This window comes from Macaca mulatta, chromosome 3 (genome assembly GCF_049350105.2).
Source record: "Macaca mulatta isolate MMU2019108-1 chromosome 3, T2T-MMU8v2.0, whole genome shotgun sequence".
NCBI classification, from domain to species: domain Eukaryota; kingdom Metazoa; phylum Chordata; class Mammalia; order Primates; family Cercopithecidae; genus Macaca; species Macaca mulatta.
The window spans coordinates 189,505,582-189,514,402 of NC_133408.1; the positions used below are offsets into that span (position 1 = coordinate 189,505,582).

Here is an 8,821-nt window from a genome sequence, read left to right on the forward strand (position 1 = left end):
TCGAGACCATCCTGGCTAACACGGTGAAACCCCATCTCTACTAAAAAATACAAAAAACTAGCCGGGCAAGGTGGCAGGCTACTGCACTCCAGCCTGGGGGACAGAGCGAGACTCCGTCTCAAAAAAAAAAAAAAAAAAAAAATCATAACTTTTAAAACTTTTATTTTTTATTTATTTTGGAGACAGGGTCTCACTCTGTTGCCCAAGCTGGAGTGCAGTGGCACGATCTCGGGTCACTGCAACCTCCACCTCCCAGGGTTCAAGTAATTCTCATGCCTCAGCCTCCTAAATAGCTGGGACTACAGGGGTGCACCACCATGACTGATGAATTTTTGTATTTTTAGTAGAGATGGGGTTTTGCCATGTTGCCCAGGCTGGTCTCAAACTCCTGACCTCAAGTGATCCACTTGTCTCGGCCTCCCAAAGTGCTGGGATTACAGGCGTGACCCACCACGCCCAGCCAAGAATCATAACTTAAAGGTCAGAAGGAATGGCAGCAAATGTTTGGGGAGTCTGGCAGATAGTTATGAATATTCCTATTAAAGGAACCCAGAAATTAAATTTCTTACTAAAGACTGCTCTCAGCATTCACTCGGATAATACATTGACAAGTCCTTAAGTCTAGAGAGGTGAATATTCCGACATGGGAGACACTAGTGAAGGAATTTCTAGTCCACTCTTTAACTCTGGGAGGTATTTCTTTAGACTGAATTGTAGCATTCAAATGTAGTTTCAAAATATGCCAAATAATACACCATTGATTCCTTTCTATACCACGGATGAAGAAAATCATCAAGCATAGAGAATAAGCTAGATACTCAACTATCCAACTGTATGCACCACAGACAGTCTTCTTAATCAAACAACAACAAAGTATGGTACCGAAGCCCTGGTGTGATAAATTCTGGGTATTCAAAATACATGTATGCCTGAGATATTCCTCTTGAGCCATGCCTCTCCATGTCACAGAAATGGTCCTTATCAGCATTTTGAAGAAACATTTTCATCTCCTCTCTCATTTCAAACACTCGTGAAAGCACTCTTAGTGACACAGGATTTTTTTCCGTGCCAGTTCCCCAACCAGAAACCTCTGTGGCCCGTGGCTTGGGCCACTCGGCCCAGCAGGCTGCACTCAGCCCATACTACTGCCCTGGATCCCATGCCTCCAAAGGCGATCCAGGCGCGGAGTGGCCAGGGGTAGGTGAGCAAGTGAGTGTGGAGTCTGGCCACTGTGCACAGCCAGGCACGCCAGCTGCTGTGGCAGTGGGCAGCTCCAGGGACCAGCACAGGCACCAGCTCTGGTTCCACGCAAGGTTGCAGCTGGACCAGACGTATGGCAAGCAGCTTCTACTTGGGGCACTGTTGTCTGGACAGGGGAAACGCCATGGCACCCAAAAGCTTGGAGATGCCATAAGCCACAGAGCCCCAAAAAGGGTGTTACAGCCCTGGTTCTGGGAGCCCCTAGGTCTGAGCTCCCTTAAGGGCCACCGCTCTTCTCTCCTGTTGCCTGCGAACTGGCGAGCCGGAAGGCATGTTTCAGCCCTGCTTGTGTCTGTTTCAGCCCTGTTTGTGTCTGTTTCAGCCCTGTTTGCGTCACAGCTCTTTCAGTCTTGCCATTTGGTGGGTCCCCAGTTCTTGTCCCACGTCCAGGAAGATTGAGGTACATGGACAACTGGAGGGTGAGCAAGGTAGAAAAGAGTTTCCTTGAGCGAGAGAACAGCTCAATGAAGACCCGAAGTGCGTAGCTCCTTCCTGTAGTGGGTAGTCTGGCCATCTGTCCAAGTCTGGCTGAGTCCAGCGTTTTCATGGGTTCAGAAGGGAGGAAGTATGTGCTGACTGGTCCATGGGTGACCATGGGTGGCCCAGGAAAGCACCATAAGTTCTCATTCTCTGCCGAGGGCTGCACTCAGAACTGACAGCCTGGTCCCCAGGCTTCAGGCCATCCCTGACTTGATGGTGGGCGAGGACCTGCCCCTTTCTACCCAAAAACCTGTCTGCCTCCTGCCATAGACATGCCATCCATGGCACCCAGGCTGTTCATGCCAAGGGCACCTGACAGGCCCACACTGAGCCACCCCCAGTCTCCGTGCTGTGCTTCTCAGTGTCCAAAGTCTGGAGGGGGCTGAGGCAGCAAGGAGCTGGCATGTCAGCACCACCCCAAGTACATGCACACACACCCAGCTGGGTCATGACAGTGCCCAGGCTCAGCCACAACTTTGCTCTGCACTGGAGCAGCAGGCACTGGGAACGGGGAGAGGCCTGGGAATGGAGGTAGGCACTTTCAAGCCTGAGGGAACATGGGTTTCCTGGGCCCCTAAGACCGCAGGGATGCCTAGGTCCAGAGCCCTGGCTGGGTGGCTGCCCCTGTACCTGGGAAGGTGGGGCTCCCACCCCGTCAACTCAGTAGGAGGCAGGGCTCCCACCTGTTCCTGCCCCCCCACCTCCCCCCCACACACAGGCTCTGCAGAGTGCACACCTGGGCTGCGCCTATCCCGCTGCAGTTGGTGTCTTTGCAGCAGCTGCTCCAGACGGGCCACTGCTGCCATCATTAGTGGCCAGCACACATCAAAAAGCAGAATCCTGTACTCTTTCCCTGTTGCTTTGGCCAGGAGGTGAAAACAATATATGTTTAGAGATGGCAGGGATGCCTAGGTCCAACAATGACAGCCTAGGCTGCCATTTTGTCAGTGCCAGTTTTCACTATTTCCTTCCACAGTGATCAAGAAACATATTTTCTCTGCAAATGAAACAGTGGGTGGATTAACATTTAGGAGCAGGCTCTCCTGTGTGGCACTGCCCTTGGTGGCTGTACCCAGCTGGGCCTGGTGAAACTGATACCCACACACTTTTTCTAACATCAACGTACCTCATCGGATAAGCATGAATCACCTGGAAAGTATCTTCTCCAGAGCAGAGGTTGTCAGTGATGAGCAGAACAAGGAGTTCAGAAGCACTTTCCTTGCATCTGGTTCAGACTCTGCTCATCAATAATTTCATCCAGAATTAAGCAAAGTATTTGTTACTGTACCCACAGATCATAAGAGATCAGCTGCACTGTTCATCTGAAATGCAACAATCACCAGTTTGCTCTTTCTGTCTCAACTTGATCTCTATCATTAACTTCATACCTGATTTATCATCTTCCTGGGGAAAACTGATTTATAATCACTTTTGCTATTCCTGGAATACAGTAGCATCCACTCTTGGCCCCTGCCAACCATGTCTCCAGTCAGAGAAATGGAGGCTGCATTTCTGCCCGAACTTTCTGTGAGATATTACTGGTCATGACAATAAATTCTCCCTTTTGGGTTCCGCTACCCTCAGGTTAATTTTGTTACTTGCAGCACAGTTCATTCCTTGCGTGAGATGAATCTGCCTTAGCACATTTCTATGGAGAAAGAGGCATTGAAGATAGAGGAGAGAGAGCTAGGAGGAGGTTTGCTGAACCAGGAGCTAAAGTCAGGAGCTGGTGTGCATAGAAGCAACAGCATGAGAGAGGGGCGACCTTTAGGAAAGAAAGGACAGTAGAGGGGAGGGAAGATGGAGTGTGGATGGGGAAAGACAGGGAGTCTTTTGATGGCGTGAGGCGTTGAGGGAGCAGAGGCCAAAACCAGTTTAATCTGGTCATTGCTGTATCCCAGCATCTAGCACAATGTCTGGAGCATGACATACACTGAAATGTTAGTTAAAGAAATGAAGGAGGTCAGGCCAAGTGGCTCCTTACTTTTTCTGACATAGAAGGCAAGGTCAAGCACTGCTTCCTGTGAGAGTGAGAGATGAGGAGGAGGGGGCTGGAGTAGGGTAGAGGGCTGGGGGCTGGTCGCGTTGCTAGAGAGTCCCCTGCCCCATAATAATACTTCCCCTGACACTGACTGCACACCTGTGTCCCCGCAGTGGAGGATCCCTTTCCAGGTCAGTTCTAGAAAAACATGGATGACTTTGACTTTGTTTTTTTTTTTTTTGTTGGTTTGTTTTTGTTTTTGTTTTTTGTTTTTGAGACAGAGTCTTGATCTGTCGCCCAGGCTGGAGTGGTGCAGTGGCATGGTCTCGGCTCACTGCAACCTCTGCGTCACAGGTTCAAGCGATTCTCCTGCCTCAGTCCCCCGGTAGCTGGGATTATAAGCACGCACCACCACGTCTGGTTAATTTTTGTATTTTTACTAAAGACAGCGTTTCACCATGTTGGTCAGGCTGGTCTTGAATTCCTGACCTCAGGTGATCCGCCTGCCTCGGCCTCCTACTGGGATTACAGGCATGAGCCACCACACCCAGCTCTTAACATCTCTTCTTATAAGGATATTAGTCATATTAGGGCCCACCTAATCCTGTGTGACTCAACTTGATTACATCTGCGAAGACCCTCATTCTAACTAGGTCACACTCACAGGTACTGGGGGTAGGACTTGAACATCCCTACATGGAAGGCCTGCCCTCTGCTGGGACATGCGGAAGCAGCAGCGGAGTCTTGGATGTGGCGCCAAGAGCTAAAAGGTGCCAATTAAGTATGTTAATATGCAAGGGGTTATATCTTCGGGCAGCATTCGGCTGCAGAGCCAGAGGTCCCTGGTTCAAAGTCACATCCACCTTGTTTACTTGCTATTTTTATTCACAAAAGGTGGCTGAGAAAGTAAAACTGAGCTAAGAGAGAGAATAAAAACATGCTCAAATAACACTGGGTGGGACTAAAGACAGCTATAAAGTCACAGAAAAGACCGTCTTTCCTGGACACACCGCAGCTCTAAAACGTCACGACAGTCTCCTTTGAGAGATTACTATTTTCTTAATTGCTGAGAAATCTTGTTCTCTAAAACCATAGACTGTCAGAAACTTTGAAATATTATCAGGAAAAATGAAACAGCGCACTTAAAAATTGTTTAGATTAAAACAAGTCAAATTTATTCTCATACAGTTCTGGAGACCTGGAATCCAAAATCAATTTCAGTGGTCTGAAATCAAGGTGTCAGTGGGGACATACACCCTCCAAAGGCTCCAGGGGAGAATGTGTTTCCTTTCCTTTTCCAACCTCTAGAGCTGACATAGTACTCTTTTGCCTGGAGGACACAAGTTGCTTTGAGGCAGAGAAGCAGCCTCAACTTCTGACCCATGTACAAAACTTCAGATAAGAGGCTTCTGGACACAGCATCTCATGTCTATTTCAAGGTGTAGTATCTGGGAAACAGAAGCCCAGGCCCACGGTGCAGCCCACACCCAAGGCCCATCTCCACAGCCACAGCCTTGCTTTGCTTAGAGTCTGCTTCACTGAAATTTCCCCAAGCCTCCAGCCTTGCCCCAAAACCTGTTTGTTTGTTTGATGAAGCCCCCCGGGGTTCCTTGGTGCACACTCTCCCTCAATGCAGGAGTGAATAAACTTGACTTTGTCTACCGTGATGCTAAGAGGCTGGGGCTGGCACAGTGAGGCGACATCACCACCTCATCTCCTGCTGGCCTGCATGAGTTTGGATGAAGACAGAGCCCCAAGTAATCTTCTGGTCCTGACCACTGCACCCCTAGCAAGGGCTCTGGGACTTTGCCCTGCTCAGCCCTCTACTGGGATTTAACTCTTTGTGATGTTTCCCCTCTTTTTCTCAAATAGACACATACCCTTTCTTTAACCTGTGTCCCTTTTTCTCTTTCCTTTCCCAGGCACTCTTTTTATTTATTTATTTTAACTTTTAATTTTGTTTAGAGACAGGGTCTCGCTCTGTTACCCAGGCTGGAGTGCAGTAGTGCAATCACGGCTCACTATAGCCTCGAACTCCTAGGCTCAAGCGATCCTCCTGCCTCAGCCTCCCAAGTAGCCAGGACTACAGGTGCATACCACCATGCCTGGCTAAATTTTTCATCTTTATTTTTGTAGAGGTGGGGTCTTGCTACATTGCCTAGCCTGGTCTCAAACTCCTGGCCTCAAGCAATCCTGCCTTGGCCCTCCAAAGTGATGGGATGACAGGCTTGAGCCACTGCACCCAGCCCAGACATTTCTTCATCAAGGTGTGCTCTATTTCAGAGGTCAGGAAAAGATAGCCCACAGCCAAATCCTGCCTGCTTTCTGTTTTTGTAAATAAAGTTTTACTGAAACACAGCCACACTCATTCATTTACTTATTGTCTATAGCTGTTCTCAAACAACAGCAGAGCTGAGCAGTTGCGACAGAGACCATCTGGGCCACCGAGCCGAAACACTTACTATCCAGCCCCTGGAAGAAAAGTCTGCTCACCCAGCTCTGTCTTCACAACTCTGTCAATTCCATTCATTCCTCAACTCCAGGCCAGCTGTCTTCCCTGCCCGCCTGCTATCTTCTACCAAAACTGCCTTCCAATGATACTACTCAGTTGCCAATAAATATATATAAACACTTAGACCAATGCCTGGCACAGAATATGCATTGTGTAAGAGGTGTTATTAGTAGTCTCTTTTTTTTTTTTTTTTTTGAGACACAGTCTCAATCTGTCACCCAGGCTGAAGTGCAGTGGCATGGTCTCGGCTCACTGCAACCTCCGCCTCCTGGGTTTAAGTGATTCTCCTGCCTCAGCCTGCTGAGTAGCTGGGATTACAGGCATGCGCCACCATGCCCAGCTAATTTTTGTATTTTTAGTAGTGACAGGGTTTCACCATGTTGGCCAGGCTGGTCTTGAACTCTTGATCTCAGGTGACCTACCCACCTTGGCCTCCCAAAGTGCTGGGATTACAGGCATGAGCCACTGTGCCTGGCCTATTATGTTTTTTAAATTATTATTGTCCCCTTCCTCCTTCTTTTTAGAACTCTCTTCTCCCCCCTTTGCTTTCAGGACACTGCTCCTTCCCCCTCCTCCTCCTGCCTGGCTGGCCACTCTTTCCTCTGCCCATGTAAAACAAAACTCTCTTCTTCTCATTCCATGGTTCTTGCAGAAAACTCACACGCAGGAAGTCCACACTCAAATTCCTCCTCCTCCTCCCTCCTCTGTCTTCTCCCTTTCCTCTTATTCCTTCCCTCCCCTCTCCTTCCCCTCCCTGCTTCTCTTTCTCCCCTCTTCTTCCTCTTCCCTATTCTCTCCCTCTCCTCTACTTCTCTCTTCCCTTCCTCCCTCTCCTCCTCTCCTTCCTCCCTTGCCCCTTCCCCCTCCTCCTATTCCTCCTAAGTGCTGCGTCAGTGATTGGCACTGCTAACTCTCCAAATCCCCAAGCCAGACACCTGGGAGTGAGCCTCGCCTGCCCTCAGCGGTACTGCCCCTGTATGCCACCTGAAGAGGTAGCATCCGCACTCCTAGTGCCTGGCCAGGTCTGCTCTCCTCCAGCCCAGTTCCTCCTGTACACACCCGTCCTCTGGAATGCCCCCCTCTCCTGCCAGTTCCATTCCCTAAGCCTCAGTTCTCTGTATCCTATGCCTCTCCAAAATAAGAAGTCACTGAACTACAGCATAGTCAGAGGACAAGCAGCTTGCCATGGTCCATGGTTTAAACCCTGGTGCCCACCACCTGCTCTGGCTGATCCCTGGGGCTGGGTCATGGAGTGTGAGGACTGGCTCCAGGGGTGCAGTTCATGCACCAGTTCAAATCCTGGAGTTCCCCATTAGCTTTTCCTTATAGAAAGTGCTTCCCATGTAGTACATTTCTGATCTTCTAAGAACATATTCTAGCCCCTCCACGGTCTTGGGTGTGTATAAATCTATTCATATGACTCTGTCTATGAAGTCTTTACCATTTTTAAGCCAATAGAAGACAGGGACAAGAGAACATAAAAGAGTCTCTTTTAGTAACAGGGTCCTGAACTCAAAGTCAGAAAGAGTCAACAAGGAGTGTGTGTGCCTGGGAAGAACATTAATGTTGAAACTCTATTGTCAAATGTGCACTGTGAAGGGCACAGACGAGTGACTCTGAAAGCCCTTCCAGTTCTAAATGCCAGTGTCAGTCCTCTTCCTGAAAGTACAAGGAAGCTGCTACAGGAAGGGGAACTGTCACTTGTTTTGCATCAGGGAGATAAAATTGTAGTTAGGGAGGTTTGGCAGCTTTGAGGAGGCCCAGCTGGAATGAGCATCTGTAGTAAAATTTTATAGGAATGTTGGGCATGACTGCACAGATATAAAAGGTCTTGCTTAGGCTCACACTTCTGCCAGGGGGTATAGCTCAGGGGTAGAGCATTTGACTGCAGATCAAGAGGTCCCTGGTTCAAATCCAGGTGCCCCCTGCTGTCTTCTTATTTTACTCTCCGGAGCTGGTGTTGAAGATTCAGCACCCTTCTCCAATCTTAAATCTCAGGATACTGAGCCTCCCTAAATCTGGGAAAAAGCCAGGAGCAACTTAAAACCCTGTCACTGAACATCACAGTCTCAGAGTGATCAATTCCTTGAACTTGGACTTTTTCACTTACCAAAGGCTTTGTTCTACCTTGCCTGGTTTTGTTTCACTTTTTCTACACGTTTTCATGACCCCAAATCAGTGAAGTGCAGGTAAATGTTTAACGACCAGCTCTGAGGGGGGTGATTTGTAATGTTTTCCAATTTCACAGAGTGAAAAATAATCCCACCACGGCAAATTTCAAGCTACAAATATGAGATGATGAACATGGAGTTGGGAAGGTGAGCTAACAAATGGCTGTCTGCTGCAAGCTAGCTCAAACATAACACTGCCCCAGTCCACCTTCCCGACAGAGGCCTGGGCTCTCTGGCCGTGCTCTATCTTCACAATACCTACTGACATGAGAGCAGTGGTTCTCACTCACCCATTCATCCATGGAATCATTCATTCTTTCGTCATCTGATTCCTACTCAATGCCACACAGGAAAGACAGAGATGAGTAAGAACTGTCTGTGGTGAGTAAAATAGTCCAATGAAGAAATGATCCAAGC

General features: G+C 48.6%; 1 non-coding gene across 1 annotated transcript; it reads left to right on the plus strand.

Annotated features, from left to right (window-relative positions):
• Positions 1 to 8,088: 8,088 nt before the first annotated feature.
• TRNAC-GCA (transfer RNA cysteine (anticodon GCA)) lies at positions 8,089 to 8,160 on the plus strand. Its single transcript has one exon. It is a non-coding gene; the product is annotated as a tRNA-Cys (tRNA).
• Positions 8,161 to 8,821: the final 661 nt, after the last annotated feature.